The sequence below is a fragment of the Halyomorpha halys genome, unplaced genomic scaffold, assembly GCF_000696795.3.
Source record: "Halyomorpha halys isolate HHAL.00 unplaced genomic scaffold, Hhal_1.1 Scaffold817.1, whole genome shotgun sequence".
In the NCBI taxonomy this organism is placed as follows: Eukaryota; Metazoa; Arthropoda; class Insecta; order Hemiptera; family Pentatomidae; genus Halyomorpha; species Halyomorpha halys.
Window position 1 is genome coordinate 652,248 of NW_027106657.1, and position 20,730 is coordinate 672,977.

Here is a 20,730-nt window from a genome sequence, read left to right on the forward strand (position 1 = left end):
CCCGTAGATTCTTCCTAGGATTCTTTGTTCTATTCTCAGTAGTTCTTTCAGACTGGGGAGGCATGTGGTTTCCGCCCCGTATAGTATTACCGGTTTAACAAGTGTGCTGTAGTGTCGTATTTTCGCTTTTGTGGACAGGTTTTTCTTGTTGTATACATTACTGATTGCAAAAGTTAGTTTCTCTACTGTGGTTATTCTTTCCTTCATACTTTTTTTTCTGAACCATTGTTACATATTCTGTAATATAACTTTATTTTTTTTATCCTCATAATATCTCATAAACTGCAAATGAAATTGATAACTGGTTGCATCACTTTTGACAGGCTGAGTATCCTTCATCTGATATTATTGCGAACCAACTCCCTTGAGTATAACCAGAACTAATTTTGAAATCTGGGCTACTTCATTAATAAAATCCCTCCCAGAGGGCGGGAGCAATGGTGCTCACTAAATGATTAATCAGATCAATCACCGACAGAGCCCGCCTTCCAACCTCTGATTGATTTCGAGCAAGGAGCACTTCAGGGTTCTCCTCTCAGCCCAGTATTGTATTGAAGCGCCGAGCCTTGGTAATTAGTTAGGCCCTCTAGCAATATCCTGTTCATTATCCTCACCATTAGGCATCTGCTTATTGTTAAATTCATTTATAAATAATTAGTTTATATCACAATGTAAATAAAATAAGCTAGAACTAAAAAAAATACTATCTTGAAAACTAATTTTTTTACCAATTGTGGTTTTATTATAAATTGAAAAATATTGCTTTATTCTTCAAATGTTGGACAGTGCGACAAAATTCTTGATTTTCTTAAGCATGACTATTACCTTGATATTTCTCTGTTTGAATGTCGTTCACTTTATTCTTAGTCATAATAAATTGAATGGTAAATTATTACCTAATCATTGTTTCGATATAGTGAGTGCGATAAAGTTTAAATGTATCCATATATTTTTAAATAAAATTTTTAACTTCTGTTTGCGAAAAACATTTGACGAACCAGGATGTAATTCTTTAGATTTCATTCAAGCGATTTTTTGGAACTGTCTTGAAAAGCATTATAATGTGCACAAATATTTAAAACTTAACCAAATGTCAAGGGATTATGCATTAAATTAAGAAATGGGATTATGAAATAATGCGGAACCATTTTACTTGAATCATATTTTTTTTTAGTTCAAAAGAGTTTCTAAAAAGGTATTGTGAAGTTATCAATATAACCAAGTATAAGTGCAGATGGTCCGATACCCTAAAGCAGTGGTTCCCAAACGGTTTTGTCCTACCGCCCCATTTTTGGTCCTACCGCCCCTTTTTTATTCTACGGCCCCATTTTTATCCTACCGCCCCATTTTTGGTCCTACCACCCCCTTTTTTATCCTACTGCCCCATTTTTATCCTTACGCCCCATTTTTGGTCCTACCACCCCCTTTTATATCCTACCGACCCATTTTTGGTCCTACCGCTCCCTTTTTTGGACCTACCTTCCCCTTTTTTGGTCCTACTGCCCCCTTATTCGGTTCTACTTCCCCTTTTTTATCTTACCGCCCCTTTTTTTGGTCCTACCGCCCCCTTTTTTGGTTCTACCGCCACTTTTTTGGTCATACCGCCCCCTTTTTTATCCTAGCGCCCCATTTTTGGTCCTACCTCCCCCTTTTTTGGTCCAACCGCCCCCTTTTTTGGTCCTACCGACCCATTTTTGGTCCTATCACCCACTTTCCAGGAAAAATATTACTTTTTTTAACTTAAATATCAATTTTTTAAAAAATTTTTTTAGCAATTAATTGGAAATATATATGTATTAATGTGCCTATCATGTTTGTAAAATATAGCCAAGAAAGGTGTAAATTAGAAACATGGAACTTGGAAATTATGAAACTATTTATTGAACTCAGAATAGAATGTAATACAAAAAAAGTTTGAACCTTTGAAATCATCTTAGAGAGAAGGATGAACCTGGTTTGCTGCTACCAATTTAGTAATCTTCGCCTCTATTAGAGTCAGCAGTAATATTGTTGACCGTGACAAGTTGTAGTTATTCATCGCCCCCTAAAATGCAGCAGTGGCCATCACCGCGCCCCTAAATGGCTTCAACGCCCACCAGAGGGGGGGGAGGTACCCGCTTTGCGAGTCACTGCCCTGGAGGAAAAATTGAGTTCAGAACTGTAGGTAATGTACTTATTTCTGAAAGTAAGAATAATTTGTCGAACTTTTTAGTAATAAAATGATGAGGCAATTCTTAAATTAGTACTGACCACTCTCTAATACAAGTAAGTGCAAAATATAAACGCTCAATCAAAAAAATTGAGATAAACTCCTTTTTTGAGCCCTCTATCTTAAAACTACTACTAGAATGTCAATTATTTTGAAAAATAAAATAAAACACGCATTCGAAAAAAATCTTAATTATCAGAATTTCTTTTACGGTGAATTATAAAATAAAATAGTATTAAAATTGATATTAATAATTACTTGGTTGTCCTCATTGGTTCCAGACTTTATAGCATCCCTTACTATTCTTTACTTTACCTCAACATTCAACTGATGGAAATCTACTTCACAATAAAAACCTTAGCTTTAACTTCGATCAACCATATTTTGATAACCAAAGTCGATAATGATATTTCCAAGGTCGAACGTAAATCAATAACTGTGCTTTAAAAATTCCTAAGATTCCGTCATTCAATTACACAAACTATCCTTCAGCTTTTAGTATCCTTTCATTTTCCTCCCTCTTCTATCAGAATTACTTGATCTATGGAGAGATATCTGCTGAGTCAGAGATTAAACCAGTAGATTGCTTCTTATTTATGATTTATCTCTACGGGTTTCCGCGGCGCTCTCATGCCTCCTTGTTTTTCTATTCCACAAAGTCTTAAAACCAAAACTCCTCCAACATCCTTAATCTCTTCATCCCTCCATTCATTAAATATTAGATCCTGACTGATTCGTTTAAGTATGCCTTCTTATAGAATCCTTAGTCATGCGTGCAACCTCTATCTGGAATTCTCTTCCCATCTCTATCCGTCAACCTTCATCCATTCTTTCCTTTAACCGGGGAGAGGTTTAGCCTTGAACATTTTGGTCATAATAACACATAAATGTACCTTATATATTTTTTCCTATATTTTCCTTGTACTTCATCTGTTTTGTTTATACTTTTGTCTACCTTCCGTTGAATCTTTGATGTTGTAATGGCTGTTATTTTATGTCTCTTTTAAATCCCCACCTATATTCAATTCTGTTTTTTTTTTTGTCTCTTAGCAACGGCAAGAATTTTTTTTACCAGTACACTCCTAACGTGAATTTTTTTTCTCATTTGAGCATTTTACACCTGGACACCTCCTGCATTTCTTATTTTAAATCATAAGCCGAGGAAAGAAAATCTTGGGGATATTACCACATCTGGATACTTTACAATTTACAATTTCCATTTAAAATTGCATTGAAAGTAATCGTAAAGATTTTCATCATCACATCCATAACAATGAGGACGCTACATCTTGTCACCGAGACTGGGCCTCCTCCAGATTTCGCCAGACAATACGATCAGCAGCTTTCCAGTTTCAGACTCCCAGTAGAACCCGTGCAATATCACTGAGACCTCCCACCTTACATTTGGCCTGCCAACCTTTCTTTGTCCATGCATCTTTCCTGACATCATCTTCCTGGGTATCGCTGAATGCTCACGGTAAACCTTTTAGGGAACAAAAAAGTAGGATAATCCTGCCGAGTTAGACAACACCTATTCCTTAACTTACTACATAATCAAACCTCCAAGTCAATGTCAACAATATGTACGCCCAGAATTTTAATCATCACGATAAATAGTAATTCCAACTTAAATACCACAGGTCTGTAAGTATTTCCCAGACAATCACAAAGTGTGAACCATGTATTTGTTCTTAGCATACTTATTCGTCCCAGAATAAAATTATTTTTTCATTTCATTAAAAATAAATATTAATTTTTCTTTTAAATGTATATGTATTAAATTACGCATATTTATATGTATAAGTATAAATATATGTTTATTCACCTATGTGATAAGGAGTTAAATAGTAAATCTATTATATATATATAGTTAGGGATGGGTCAAACATCTCTCTACAACTGAAGGCTGGATATTGATTAATCTTTTATACTAGATCTATATCACATTAAGGGCTTTTCTTGAAAGAGGTACTATATAAATATTACGACTGACTGGGAAAGGTAACGACCCTTTTAATGGAGCTAAAAGCATTTTATTATCCGGGTTTAGCCGTAACTGATTGTGAGTTTATATTACTATACCTCTTTTATTACTATATATCTTTTTTTACAACTTCACAATAAAAATAAATTTAACATTAAGATATTAGATATATAAAAAATAAAATGCTCCATATATAGTACTTTAGTCCTTATACGTTATCAGAAAATACAACAAATATAATTGCATTCTTATATATAAAATACATAAACTTATAATACATCAAAACATTTTCTGCCAAGGGAGAGCTAAATTAGATAGGGACATAATAAAGTCTTAATATTGTTTAAAAGATAAATGGAGGACAACTTTTTTTTTTATTTAATACCAGATAGACCTGGTGAGCCTTACATGGTTAATGTAACAGTTACATTTTCTTGAAATGTATTTATTAAACAATTGATAATGGGGGAGAGGTGAATGTTATGGCCTCGTACAAAAGAAACCCCAAACTATAAACAACGTTATAAATAAAAAAAAAATATAACATAAATAGATAGAAATAATAATTCTTAGTAAAAGAGAAAAATAACGACATTCATAGACCTCCCAAAACAAACAATTGCCCCTTAGAAAATAAAATAGAAGTAATATCAATAATAGAATTAATAAATATAGAATTTATAACAGGATGTCCTGAAGCAGCCTGGGCTTCAGTCTTCAGGTTGAGGTTGGGTTTCCTAAGATGTTGGTCACAGCTCCTTTAACTGTCGGTAACTGGGACTTGAATTTCATGAACCGTTTTTGATGTAATCCTCTATTGACTCCATTTGTCATTCCTGACGCTATTGGATATTTCTTACAAACCAAAGAGCATTCTCAGCGATTCATAGGACTTTATTTTGAAAAGATTGTACTTTTCGTAAACGATGCCGTTCCGAGATTTAATTCAGCAATGGCCTGAGAATTGTTGTAAAAATATGAATCGCTGTTTCTGGTTTTAATTTGGGTTTTCTAATCAGCATAGGATATAGGATAACCTTGCATAGGTTCGAGTTAGTTTGATGTTGATATGATGATTCCAGGAAAGGCGGCGATCAAGCTTAATTCCCAGTTATTTTACTGTTTCGCTGGCAGGATTCCATGTCACATTTTTACCTTTGAGGATTAGTTCCGGTGATTCTGGTAGGCGTCTAAGAGTAAAAACATTTATAGCACATGTTCAGACTAATCATAATGGAGGGTAATAATAATAAGGGTTAGCGAACCCGAAGATTCGATGCCGATACCACCAATTATTCTCTACATACAATCTGTCCAGTGACGCCCCTCCATACATAAATCCCATCTACATTAGTGCTTTTTATAATTTTAGTGATCCGTTCGTTACCCAGTCCCACAATCTTATTCGACGCAATGCTATAACCTGAATCATATTTACCGGGTGCGGTCACCTCAATTCAGTGTTTTATAACCTTCCAAATTCTCCCTTTTTTGGTCCGAATGTTTTAATAGGTACGTAATAGGTTTTTTTTTTTGTAGTTATATAACTTTTAGTTTTTTCCATAAGATTTTTTTTTTTCGTAACGAAGACTCAAGTCTGTATACTATACCTAATACTGACATAGAGGAACGGTGCTCCAATTAATGACTGTGATCTGCGGGAGGTGAGGATAAACCTAAGCCTGATTTGGAGGTTATTCAAATGTTATTTTTTTTCGTGAAACGTGATTTTAAACTATTATATTTTTGAGGTCAGCAAAGATACATAAATAAACAAAATTCATTTATTCATGCCGATGTTTCGAACTGGATTTCAGGCCAGGTTTAAGCGAAAGTTCTATCTAAAGTCATGTGATGGCGGAAAGTTACTAAAGGCCTGAAATTCAGGTCGAAACGTCGGTACAAGTAAATAAGTTTTGTTTAATTGTGTATCTTTGCTGACCGCACTCCTCCCCTCCCATCAGTACCTCGCGTCAATCTACGATCAACTATAAACACCTTATCATGACCTAATATTATGCGTTTTTTATTTTATAGCTAAATGGCACAATGCTGATTTTCCATTGCATACAATTGTATATTTTATTTTTAGTTTAGTTTAAGCATTGCTTAAGAAATAAAGATTCGATATCAATATTTTGATTGGTATTTTTCTTATTTAGGGCAGGTTTTAAGATCTTTGGCCTCTCTGCGCGCAGTTTTTTTTTTTTTTTATCAGAGAGGGATTGAAAAGACATAATGATAGATTGCAGGGTCATTTAACAGTTCCGGTGTTTTCGAGGAAGCAAGAGATCGCCTCACGAGAGAAATAGGTTGCAGTCCACTGCCTCCTTGATAAATGAAAGTAAGAGAAGCCTCGGGATTGAGGAAGAGGATTAATGAGCCGTGATGAGGAGGAACTACAAGCTCTCAGCTGGAAGGATGGGTGAAATAAACAGATGTATCAATGAATTAAGGACGCTATTATAAGATCATCACATGGAAATTTCGATAAAATTATATTAATGTTTGCAATTTTCAGGTCAGAAATTTGTTTTTTTTTAAAGTTGACCATAAAAGGCCTCTGAATTAGATGTTGCGGAACAATTCCAAGTAGAACAAAGACCTTATAAGATCCAGTTCAGGGGTTCTCCGCCCTTAGCACATATGACGTCACAAGAACAGGAAGTGCCTCCTAATATAACCTATAACAGTATCAAAAGCGTTATTAATTTTTTTCAAAATAAAAATTACTTTCTAGTCTTTATTTTTAAAATTAATAGACAACAGTATGAAGAATATATTTAAAATTCATTATTTAATTTGCTTCTATAGGCTCAAAATATAATTAACATTTGCATTATTTTATAGAGAAAACCCCAAATTACATCTATATATTTATAAATAAAAAAAAAAATCTTTACTGCTCTGAACTTCACTCAAGTTGAGTGTTTGCAGCTATAGCGCACTTGCTCAGCCTCCACTGACTGACTCACTATCAGATGCGGCGAGAGGGATGCGCTGGGATCTTTTGAGCTCTGCTCTACCTCTCACACGTGGAGGATATAACGGGCTCAGGGATCCTCAGGTCGATTGTGTAAATATTGTATATTAGAGTGTAAATGTGACTAGAGACTATATTATTTTATCATTATGTTATTTTATTTATTTATTTTTCATAAACATAGTTAGACTATGTTCATTTTGTTTATTCTTCGGTTTATATATTTTAAGAGAGTATTTTTTTCATTCATTTATTTATTTTATTTTATTTTTGTATGTATGAGGTCATTCATCACTATTACCTATTGCCCACAACTGTGTGGCAGATTGTAATATCTATCAATAAATAAAAAGTCTTTAAAAAAAAAAACTGCTCTGAGCACATGAAGGGTCTGGGGTACAGCTGTTTGCAAGGAAGTACTGTCAGTGGACCAACGGTTTTGCAATGTGATATCTTCAGAATCATGGTCGACCTCCAAATTTTTTCCCAATTAAGGGTAACCACATTATGAGGCTGGGTGGACGCCGAAGGGCTCCTGGAACCTAAGGGTTGACTCACGGCCGGATTAGAATCCGGGTCCTTGGACTTATTTGCCTAGTGCCTTAATATTGAGCCACGCCGCTACCTAATTTATAAATGATTATAAATATAATTAAAAAAATTGTAACAATATATTTAAGTAATATATTTTGTTAACCATTTCACAGCGTGGTAAAGTTACAAATTTCAAAAATGTCTAGCTTTTTCACGTTGGAAAATACTTCGGCATGTAATATGTAAGAATTTAGCCATAGTCTTAAATATCTTTGGTAGACTAAACTGTTTGAACGCCTTACCCTGCTTGTATGTGGCACGAGATTAGCTGGATGGCACTATTCGTGACCGTCACGTGAAACACCGTCAATGAGTTAAATATTACAGTAAAACACTCCGTACATAGTTTCAGAAATAAAAAAAAAATGACAGATTTTAAAAATCAAAAATAATTTAAGTAATTACATAAAAATATAAATACCTTATCTTTCCTCAGTTTATAAAATAATTGTTGTTAATTTGCAATATAATATAATTGTAAATAATAATTTTTGTTTTTTTTTATTTATTTATTTAATGTAATTTACATATATTACAAATAATAATACAATAAGTAAATATGTTGTATGTTTCATATACACTTGAAAATCTTGGGAAGGAACCACCCATTGGTGGAACTTCAAGGAATAATCTAAATTAGAAGATCACGTGGCCATCTTCTTTTCAGACACCTCGGAGGATTATCAGGGATTGTTAAGGACGAGAGATTAAGAATTAATGGGTTAGGATGGGTAAGGAATTTGGAATGAAAAGACGCAAATCTGTTTTGGGCCAAATCTGCAACGAATGGGATGTTAAGGTCTTTGTGGATGTGTTTATTTGTTACGTAATAAGGAGCATCAAGAATTTTACGGAGGATTTTGGATTGTAAGGATTGGATGCGGGAAGAATTTGATGGTTTGGTAGATTCCATATGTCCAAATTGGTCTGATTATTAATAAAAAATAATTTTAAAATTTATTTATTGATATTTACAACTGTACATAAATACATCAAGTAAATTTGAGGAAATCATAATGGCATGGTATAAGCATGTAGAGAAACTACCCAGTGGTAGCACTCTAAAAACATTTTCACAATATAAGGTCTCGAGGCCATTTTCTTTTCAGACGCCTTGGAGGATTGTCCGGAATGAAAGAGGAAGCAAGATTAGAAACTAATGGCTTTGAGTGGTTACGGAGTTTGTAATGGAAGTATTGATATCTGGTTCGGGCTAGATCGGTTACAAATGTAACATTAAGGTCTTTGTGGATTAATAAAATTTAAATCTAAAATCTGTCACCTATGTTTTTCCAATATAACTGTAAACTAGTGATGCCTCCGCCTTATGGCTAGTGAACTCTCGCAAAGAAATGTTTTCTCCTTTTGTTAACAGTTTGCTTAATAAGAAATTATTGCTCCACTGGAAAATATCACTTCTATTTACCCTGAATTATACTCGCTGAGATTCATAGTTAGGCCGTACAAGAACGGATATTTTAGCTGGGCTACGAATTTTTGGTTGGAACCCTCGGGTCTGAATAATTCGAGACATGGAAAATGGAAATCATTGAGCCGTTCGCTAAAAAAAACAAAACGTTACATATTCAGAAACTGACTGCCTACACTTAGTAAGTGCAGTATTTTTTTCTTTCTATATTTCAGCTGGAATTGTTTTAAACATTCTTATTGATATTGAGTAACATGAGAAATTACAGTTACGAATCCGTTAAGTCTTCACCTCAAGATATTGTCATATAAGTGCAGACAGACAGTGTAAACCCAAAAACTTTCAGTTTCTTGAGCTCAACTTTTCTTAAAACATTTACAGTATCTAGTTGAAGAATTTGAACCATATACAACAAAGATCGGCTAAGCAGTTTTATCGGTCAGATTACAATAATTACCAAAATAATTTTTTATAATTAAAATATTTACCCTATTTGTGCCAAGAAAATTGTCAAGGAAATCTGTAAACAGTTTCCGTACTGAAATATCACAACCAAGCCATGGTTTAGGGCTTGTCTCCTACTCTTTTTTTGATCCTAGGTACGCCTTTGTCTGTAATCATTAGTTTTTACAATATTAAAGGGTGATAATACCATAGTAAGTTATTTTATGAAGTTAATAATATTTCATTCGATAAGTAATGGCCAAAAAAAAAAAAACTCATATGTACGGGAAAGAACAAAAAGTATTCCATAGGAAACCTGGCGCAGTGGAAGTTAACTTTAGGTTTGAGCCGTGTCTAATTCATTCGCTATTTCAAGAATGGATCACTTTTAGGCTTTAAAACAGACTTGAACGTTAGATTTCGGAACTTAGTTGGGAATTGAAGTCCGTTTCGAAATCTATAAAACCCAATCTTAATCGCCTCGATCCCCCGACGTACCTGTACCAGAGTTTTGAAATCTCCCACATTTTTTAATGACTTTTATTAAATTTCCAGTTAGAATTTAAGAACCGAAATTGAGGTTCATCCATTCTCTATGAAATCCTCTTTCATTTGATACCTCCTTCGTTAAAATCCATCATTAACAAATAAAATCTAATTAAAAAATCGACATTCTCAAAGTCAAAACATTGTTATATTTCTATTATATATCGATAGCAAACTTTGGCAGGTATAAAATAAAACATCGATATTCTAAACATGGATATTTTAGGAAATGTTTAGAATAAAATATTTAAATTTTATTTCGATATCGTTATATGACTGTCGATAATGAATATCTTAAGAACCGACAATATTTGCTTGAAATATCGTAATCTTTATATATCTGCTATATTGCTATATCGGTATTTAGGTTCAATATTATTGCCTGGATATTTCTCTGTGTTATTGGTATTTATTGATTCTTTTTTATGCTGTAAAAATTTATTAGATATATCAAGCAAATTACCTATGAAAATACTTTTTTTGTTTGCTCATGTATTTAATACATAAATGGACGTAAATATACATACATATACGTAGGTACTTTTTTTAAAATTTGGGGATTAAAAAACAATATATCGGAGGAAGATATCGATATATATATATATATATATATATATATATATATGATCCCCTATTTATGAACTGTTTTGAATTAGTTGCCGTTTTATATAACATTTACTATCATTATAGTACGGTGACTCTAACTATAGCGTCGTAGCTTCATGTTGTAGTGAAGTTACTATCATAAACCTGAAAATCGTGAATTGGAGAAACTGAGCTCCTGGGGCGTGAATAAATCCCCAGTTTTTGTCTTCATTTTTGCTTTGAAAGAGATAAAACCCCATTGAGTAGCTTTTTAACTAATTTGTTAATTGAAATATTGTATAGGAAAGGATCCCCATCGTGAATAATATAGAAGTTGCATTTGTGATATGAAATCAAAATCACTAGTATTTCGGCTCAATTTATTATTAAAGGACACAATGGTATTGTACACAATTGTAACAGGGATTTCATGGGCTTAGGAAGAAGGGTTTTGTTCAAACGATAAGAGGCGAATAATCGGAACCCCACGGGAATCCTACGGTAATTCCAATAGGAAAGGAGCTTATCTGGAATAGTGACTGCTTAGAAACAGACGGGCCGTGGGACCATATCACCTGACGGCCTTTACTAGATGATATCTCACTCAGGCCGTAACTCCCCCACCAGTTTATGAACAATACAATACAATGACATAAAAAAATCAACAACAGAACTATTTACAATAAATACAAGAGTGAAATTAAGAAAAACTTAGGCCTCCGATAAACAAAAAAAAAAGAGAAAACAAATTATAATGTCTCCATACATAATTTAAAAAGAATAACACAAAGCAGTTTATATGGATACAAAATCATTATTCTTTCCTTTAATGAAAACGAAATTAATTAAAAGAAATTTCCTCGAATCGATTCAAGTAATATTAAAAAACAAAAACAAAATTACATTCCGTACAATATTATCCATCAGCAGTCTAGCCTCTATGGAGTCGTCGTAGGGATTTTTAGTTGTTCGATATATACTGTTCTCCGCTGTAACTTGTATACTCCTAAATATGTAATTTTGACGGAATCGTACTGAAAACAAATAAAAAATCTTTCAGCAGGTATACTTTTACATATGGTTATAAAAAAAACTCAATAAAAAGGCATAATTTGTAATCCATTCATTATAATTGGGTTTCTAGGTATTCCCATAAACCACTATACACCATAGTCACGTAAAATCTAGGATAATACGTACATGTACTTGTTATTTATCATAATTTATTGCTTCGACTTTTACTAATATACATATTAAGAGCTATTAGCATTAATCCAGGAGCTATTGGCTACGTACCTGAAAATATACACTGCCAAAGAAGGCCTATGTACCTCCAGGAAAAGGTAAATTGTTCACCGTTTTTCAAAACGATTTTGTATCAGATTCCACTGAAATAAATTAGTTAACGATTACTTCTAGGTTAATTCGCAATTTTACTGGACTCAAGTATTCACCAGAGTGAGATATTATATGTTATCTGTCTCCATTTACATTGCTAGTCTAACTAGGAAATCTCCTTGGTAGGGCCCCGACCAAAAATAATACATAAGGTACAAGAGTTCGGTGAAAAAAAAGTCAATCATTTCACTCCATTTTTCTATTACTTTAATTAAAAAATAAGCATAATTAATAGTCATAATTGAAGAGTCTGCCAAGTATGGTTAGGGGGAATACAGAAACTAGGAATGAAAATGTTAAAACAATAATTTTTCCCTTCGGAGCTCCTCATCGTCAAAATTACCAACTAGAGTAAATTTATGAAAATATGAATCCTAACAGAGATGTCCAAGTTCAATAGTTCCCGAGACACAGTTTTTTAAAACTGTCATTCGATGAACTATATACTGTAAAATCTTATTTTTTATGGTAGTTCATTTCGGACGATTTCGCCGAATCAGTGTTTTTTTATGACGGATTAGGTCTCGTTCGTAAAAAACAAATAAAGATGGATAAAGTGCGATATAAAATAGTGGATGTCAAAGCGTGTAGTGCTTTAGGATGACAAAGCTATAACTCGTTTTATGAAGACGCGACCTGGCGGGATCTCTTTTATCTCTGGCCTGACCTCGCTCGTTGTAATCTGGGGATTATCGATTTAATTGTTGAAAACTGGCGATTGTTACAGGTTGGTATGTTTTTATTGAAAAATATATCTTTACTTCCTCAACTAAAAATATGGAAAACTAATTATGAAATTATTTAAAGACTCTGAATTTCTTTAGACTAATTGTTAATTCCCATAAATTAACTAATCCATTAAAATTTAATGATGAAAAGTAGAATGCGCTCTTACGTATTAGCTCCTGAAATTCTTTAGTTTTAACCTACAATATAACGTTATTATATTAAGGGGAGTGCGTGGGGGATACGTAGGGTCATTTTACTGCGTCGAAGCCGGAGGATACATCGACAAATATAATTTACCGCTCTTCAACAACTCCTCACACTCTAAGTAGTGCATCTGTAGTTCTGCTACCACGTGTTGAGCCAAACTGCCGTGAATGTCTATGTGCATTTATGCCGATACCAATCATGTTCTTCAAGACCTTGCTGATGAAGAGGACCAGATAAATAAGCCTCCAGTATTACTCTATCTTTGCCTCCTCCCTTATAGAGCAATCTCAAGTTTGCAATCCTGCATTTCCCTGGAACGTAATCTTGTCCAAATAAAGATTGAAAATCGCACGGTTCCAGTTTAATGTAAGGCGCACGTCCGTTCTTGAGCTCTGCCAATCCTTTGCTTCTCTGAGGCAAGGTGAAGGTACCATATATCCTGATCATATTATGGCTTCTTAATCCACAGATCCATCCCTGGGGTATGTATAGTCGATGTGCTTATCGATTTCTCCAGGGTGGTTGCCATGACTACTCCTGCTCTAATAGTTGACATCATCGGTAATTGTTTCATCATTATAACCGCAAATTTTGACTTATTATTAGTTATATGTTTATCGTTTATAGTTGCCCACGTTCAGCGGAGAAGGGAGTCAAAGGAAAATAAAAAAAATAATAAATATAATCGCAAAAGGAAAAAAAAAGACAAAAGAATAAAGAATAAATAACTCCTTAGGCACCACGTTATTTTTTTCTTGGAAATAACGAAAACCCCGAAGTATTATGCCCACAATATAACTAAAATATACCCCTATATAAATAAATGTTGAATTATGACCACAGTCAAATACCTTTACATGTATATAACAGAAAACCTAGGGGTGCTACCTACCCATCTGTTGAATTATCGTAAAATTCCGTGAACAACAACAAAAAAAACATAAGTAAATTAACAAGGTGAAAGCAGAGAAAGAACAGCAGAATTATATATACAAAAGTTTAATAGTAAGTAGAAATATATGTACACAGAATGAAAAAGGAAATAAAAAAAAAAAAGAATTCTTATCAATTAATAAAACAATTAAAACTTATAGGTTGACTTAACCTTAACTTAAATGCTTAATCTTAATAACTATATTTACATTATTATCCAAAAGAGTACAAAAATAAAATTAAAAAAACAATATAAAATATAGCTATTTACTTGATGTGTATATATGTATACAGTTGTAAATAACAATAAATAAATTATTAAAAAAAAAAAAAAATCAGTTCAAACCCCACGTAGTCCTTGGCACTCTTGGCAGAACATAAGGTTATCCGATATTTCCTTTCCGTCTCACCTTCCCCAGAGTCATAGAGATGAAACCTGTTACAACTCTCTTATCCAGGACGTGCTGAAGAAACGTCACTACACTATATCCCCATTTCTAGTGGTAATGACCGTTCATTGAAGTAGAACACCATAATTTTGAAAAAAAACACATACAATGACATTCCTCATATGGTGCTATTTCGGTTCAAACAGTAAAGACAGAGAGCCTTTAAACTATTACCACTTCACATTGAACAATCGTAACGTGTTCCAAAATCAAACTGTCACCTTCAAAAAACCAAAACCCACTCGTCTGAACTTGTGTTTTGTTTTTCCCATGACAACCGTAACACCTCTTGCCTACACAGATCTAGCCAGTTTTTATTTCACCATGGCAACCGTAACACCATGTCCAGGGCATAAGATATACACCAAGGATTCATTTTTACTCTTTAATGATTATCTCGTCCAACGGTTATACCCTGTATTTATGTTTAGACTTTTCTCGGAGTGCCATGTCTCCTCTCATCGTATTAGTACTAGTGCTTCTGCCTGAACGTGTAGTAGTCTCTTGAGCTTAATGAGGACGTGTATTTACGATAGGATCGGGAATAAGCTCAATAATCTTTTCAGCACTGAATAGAGATACTTGCGAAAACAGTAGGCAAATTGTAAAAAATCTGTATTTAGAAACACTTGTTAGTAAAAGGTTAGGTTTAAACCTTCATTGAAAAAATTAATAGCTTACTAATGAAGGATTTATGTTATAAAAGGCGAAATTATAAAAGGGGCCCCGAAGGGTAAAATTCAAGAAAGATAAACAAATCCCAGGAAAGAAAAAAGAGGCACTTTTTCTAAATTATCCGTTGGCTTAATGATGCAACTCTAGCCGGCTCTAACTGTTGAGTTTGAAGAGTCTAAACTTCAAGGGAGAAATATATTCTGAATGGAAAGGCTTAGTAAAAGCGGGAAGGAATAAAAAGGTTTTATCTTTCTGAGAAGTTTATATCGGTAAGGGAATGAAATGAAAAGGTTTTCAAAGGGGATGAAAAATTGCATAGAAAAAAAAATATATGTACGTAGATAGAACGAAAATCCCGCTGAAATTACTTTATGTAAAGTAAAAGTGTGAAGGTTTTTCATTGCTATAATAATTAACTATTTTATGATAACATTTAAGTTCCATATCTAATAAGACATCTTTATTTGTACCCATAAATTCCACTTTATTTAATTATAACTTTAACATGAACGTCTCTTTCATGACCGTCTCATTTAACCTAGATTAGACTTAAATTTTGACCAATCAACTAATCGATCAGATTTTTGACTTTTCAGATTTATCGTTATGTTTGGTGTTCACAACACTTTTTGGTGTATTATTTTCATTGTTTTTTGTGTAAAATGTTAATGAAAAGTATCAAATATTTTATATTTATTTATTATTTTCCCTTGCTCTTTTTCTCACTTTTTAAAAAATTTATATTTTTGTATGTATAATAAGTATTTCTCCTGATTAAATTTTACTACAGAATTCGAAATGGAAAATAAAATACAATTTTTATAAGTACTTTTAATTAGAAACTAAAACGGGGAAATATAAACAAAATAGTGATAAAATCTCATCTAATCTCGAATATATATATACATTATACCAGCCAGTGTCCAAAAAGATATATAATCAAAACCACTAAAAAATTAGTAAACCGGCCGCTAAAATTAACATTACCTACACACATAAAAATAATTTTTCATTCGGAGCACCGTATCCTTAGAACTACGTACAGCACTAGAAAACCAAACAGAACATAATTTAAAGTAGAGTAAATTTACTAATTTAATGTTTTAAGCTAATTTAATATCTTATAAACTACTTTATAACAATTATCTCCGTAGAAGTAGGTTTTATGATATTTGCTAAATTAAATTGATTTCTAGTTTCTCTGGCAAAATTTCATATACAAAATTCATATTACTATAAAAAATTTCATAAAAACTGTTTCAAAACGTCAAATTATTTTTATTTTCGGAGCTCTTAATCTTTAAAACTACCTATAACACAAGAAAACCAAATAGAAAATTATTTAAAGTAGAATAGATTTCCTAGTAGAGCTATGTACGTTTAATAGTTCCTGGGATACTTAAAAAAAAATGATCCTATTTTGGAACATCGTAACAGTTTCTCATTAGAAGGCTACATAACAAAAAATATAGTTGTACCTCAATAGCAAGTAACCCTAAGAAACTTGGCAAAACTGCTCGCACAACGCATTCTAGACGAATATGACATAAATTTAAATTTTATACACCTAAAATCAACACATCAGGAAAAACAAAACAGCTTCAAGCGAAATCTAAAAGAAATCATCTATATAGACATATATAACAATCGGACAATCGACTAAAAATCAGATGTATAAAATTTAAATTCATGTTACTCGTAAATAAAATAAAGACCTAATTAACAACACTAAATATAAATAGACTAATTACAAAACAGACTGACTACCCGTTAGAAAGAACGATTACGTTGAGTAACCAAAACTAAACCACATTCACATTCCTCCATTTCACCCCTATTCGGTTCTGGCACACACCTTCAGTTATTTATCTCAAAGCAATGTTGAACACAGTGTGATAGAGAAATGTAAGTATTGTTTTAATTGTAGTTGTAATTAACCGGTAGATCCCTGCAGAGCATTAGGACTGCTTTCGAAGGAATGGATGTCGAAGCGAAAAGGATGGGCCTGCATATTAATGAGGAAAAAACCAAGATTATGCTGCTGGGTAAGAAGCCTCTGGACCAAAGGATGAGTCGCCTGGAAATGGGCCCCTATAATTTCGAAGTGGTAAGAAGTTTTACTTACCTTGGCTCTATTATCAATGAGAACCAGGATGAAGAAGAAGAAGTTAAAAGCAGAATTGGTGGTGGAAATAGAGCTTATTTCTCCATTGTACTGCTAAATAAAAGCAGACTTGTCAGTTGTACCACCAAGTTCACCCTGTACAAAACGTTGATAAGGCCAGCTGTGACATACGGTGGAGAAACTTGGACGCTAAGTAATAAAAGCATTAACCTGCTAGACAGGTTTGAAAGATTAATTCTGAGAAGAATCTTAGGGCCCGTATGCGAGAATGGTAATTGGTGAAGAAGGAAAAATGGTGAACCTTTTGGGCTCTATAAGGAATGTATCATCTCCGCGTACATAAGGATACAGAGGCTTAAATGGCTTGGCCATGTAATGAGGATGAGCGAGGAAAGAGTGGCACATAAACTGTACAGTTACGTTCCGGATGGTGTGCGGCAGCGTGGTAGGCCGAAGGGCCGAAGGAGGTATACTGTGAGGACAACTGAGGATCCCAGTTACCCTTACTGAAGATAGAGAAAGATGGTTGGCGGCCGTTGAGCAGGCCAAGGACAGCTTATTGCGACTGTTCTGCCAGTAAAAGAAGAAGAAGTAATTAATCTTAAATTATACTCAATGTATTGAAGTTTTTAATCGCTACTATCCATGAAGGGGGTGTATGGGTTTAATGCTTTGGGAAGAAGTATTGTTTTTATAACAACGGTTGCACAGGAAGGTAATTTTCCAAGATTAGGCTCAACCGCCAGATTTTTCTCTTATCACTACGGACTCACAGCTACGGTGTATCAAAAAATAATTATCCGCTACAGCCGAATCCGAAGACATTGGTCCTTTGAGTTAGTATAGTGCCTTATCACTGTGCCTCAGCCTTCTCCAGATTTTTTTAAGTTAGTGAAAGAAATTTTGTGTTAAAATTTTTTTTTTAAACGTTGCCCCTATAGTTGTTTTATTGACTGATCCTCAAAATCCACATATTATTAAATTATATTAATTTTACAGTAAAGAAAAAAATTATCAATTTTTTTTAACGAAAAATGGTATAAGATATGACACGCTTGAATTTCTGTAACAGACTGGCTTTATTGGGATCAGCACATCTATTAAATAAATACTCGATCAGCTGATCTACTCAATCAGCTGACATAGAAATAACAGCTGACCTAACTTGGAAACAATCATTTAATTATAATACCTATATTTTTGTATATAATTGGTTTCCTTTTAATTGCCCAATGATTTTATCTATTGATTCTCTGGAGTCTTGATTTAGTAAAAGCTCTCTACAATATGGTATTGAATTATTTACAAAGTCTTGACGTAGAAATGTGTACTTCTCTTTAGTATGCTATTTCTGAATTTCTTAGATCTTTTTTTAATTTATTTTTTGTGACCTTTATGAATACCATAACGGGGAGGGGATTGAATTGGACTCCCTCAGTTCGATTTTTTCTTTCTTTTTTTTAATTTGGACTTAAGAATTGAAGATAAAACGTCGAGAAGGACTAAGAATATTATTTGCTGGATACTTGACATAAAGATATTATATAACTTGAACAATCAATTCGCAAATCTTACATTTCTTTTATTACTTAAAAGTCGTCCTGAAAATTAAAACACTCACAGTAGTACACAAACATAAATGGACAAACAAATGAAACGAGTTTTGTAGGTTCGGTGAGTAAAAGAAATAAGGATGAGAGGAGAGTAGCAACAAAAGACTAAAGCAAACAAGCTGTCCCAAATGGAAAGGCCGTGGGAAAGCAATTCAGTCACTGGAGAGAAAAAAACAGCTGAGGATTGTAATTGGAAATCAGGAGGTTTTAAGTGGTTCACTCCATGGCCTGGCTTTCATAACTGGAGGAGATATCTCGAAATTATTTAGGCTTCCATCTTGAAAGCTCTTAGAAACCTTGGGTAATTGAGAATCTTCTGGGGTATTCTTTGTTCCAACAGGCTAACTTAATACGAAAACATCTGTGCATGCATTTCACAACTTTCTCTTACCAACCTAATTTAAATTTTAATTAATCCTCATTATTTAATTTAAGTGTTAAAGCCCAAAGAAAGATTTATTTTTAATTTTATTTTTATTTTTAACAACCTTTCAAGTTGAATTTTCAATCATATGATATTTAGTAATTAGTATTTAGTAACAGCTTTTTACAGTCAGTTGTTAAACACTTCATGAGGTGGTCTTTCATCGTATACGAGTGCTGTGGGCTTATAATGATCTCGGTCCAAGGACAGTTCAGTATGAGGAATTATTAAACATCCAGACCAACTGATGGGGACTTCTAGGCAGCCTACATCATGTTTTTGTGGTATTTCATACATTAATTTGTAAAACTTTCACCCACTAAGCAGAGACTCGATTCTCTATCGCCCCACAACTATTGTTTTGGACTCTACAGCAAATTTTATGAGGCAAGAGATTTGTGGATTTCTTGTGTTTTCAATGACCCACCAGCTCACTACCACTGTTTAGCTTCCGAGTCTTAGGAGCGGCTAGAGCGGCAATCACTCACCCAATTGTCACCAGCCCTTCACCGTTTGGACAACGGCGGCCATCTTGAAAGAGCTTCAGATATTTATCAATTTTTTATTCTTCCATCTTCTGTGAGTGACTTTCTAATCCGGACATATGGAGTTGAGCTTTGGGGCTCCACTAAACCTTCGAATTCCTCTCGTATCCAATCCTTACAATCCAAAATCCTTCGTAAAATCCTCAACGCTCCCAAATAAAATCATACATAAAGACCTTAATGTTCCCTATGTAACCGATCTAGCCCGAACCAGATATCACTCCTTCTATTACAAACTCCCAAACCACTCAAAACGCCTAGTTTCTAACCTTGCACCCTCTTGCATCAATTTTCCGAAGCGCCTGTAAAGAAGATGGCCACAAGACCTGCTAATGTTAAATGTCATTAGATTGCTACCAATGGGTAGTTGCTCTGCACGCCTCCATTTTAACTAAGATCAAATTTACTGAATGTGTTATATAATAATAAATAAATACAGTTGAAAATTTCAATAAAGATATTAAAATTTTAAAAAAATTAAAATAAAAAAATATATAACTTTCATTTAATTTTTGGCCCTTTCTTCTATTTCTTTTTTATTTATTTAGAACTCTTTTATTTTAAATAAAGTCATAGTAGAACATTTTAGCTGTAATATTGTATATTTAGAGAATTTTGCTTGAATATTTCATATTAGTTATTGGATATTTTATAGGTTTGAAGGCATATTATATGGTATATTCTTGGTTTTTTAAATTTCCGAGCATTAGTTCTAGGAAACAGACTTTACATCCCAATCCCCAAACCATAACTAATCATTCATAATCTCTCTGTAACCACAACACATAAAATAATTAAGCTAACCTAGTGTAAGAGGTATATTTAAATGTTGAATAACATCTTAATTTATAGTAAAAG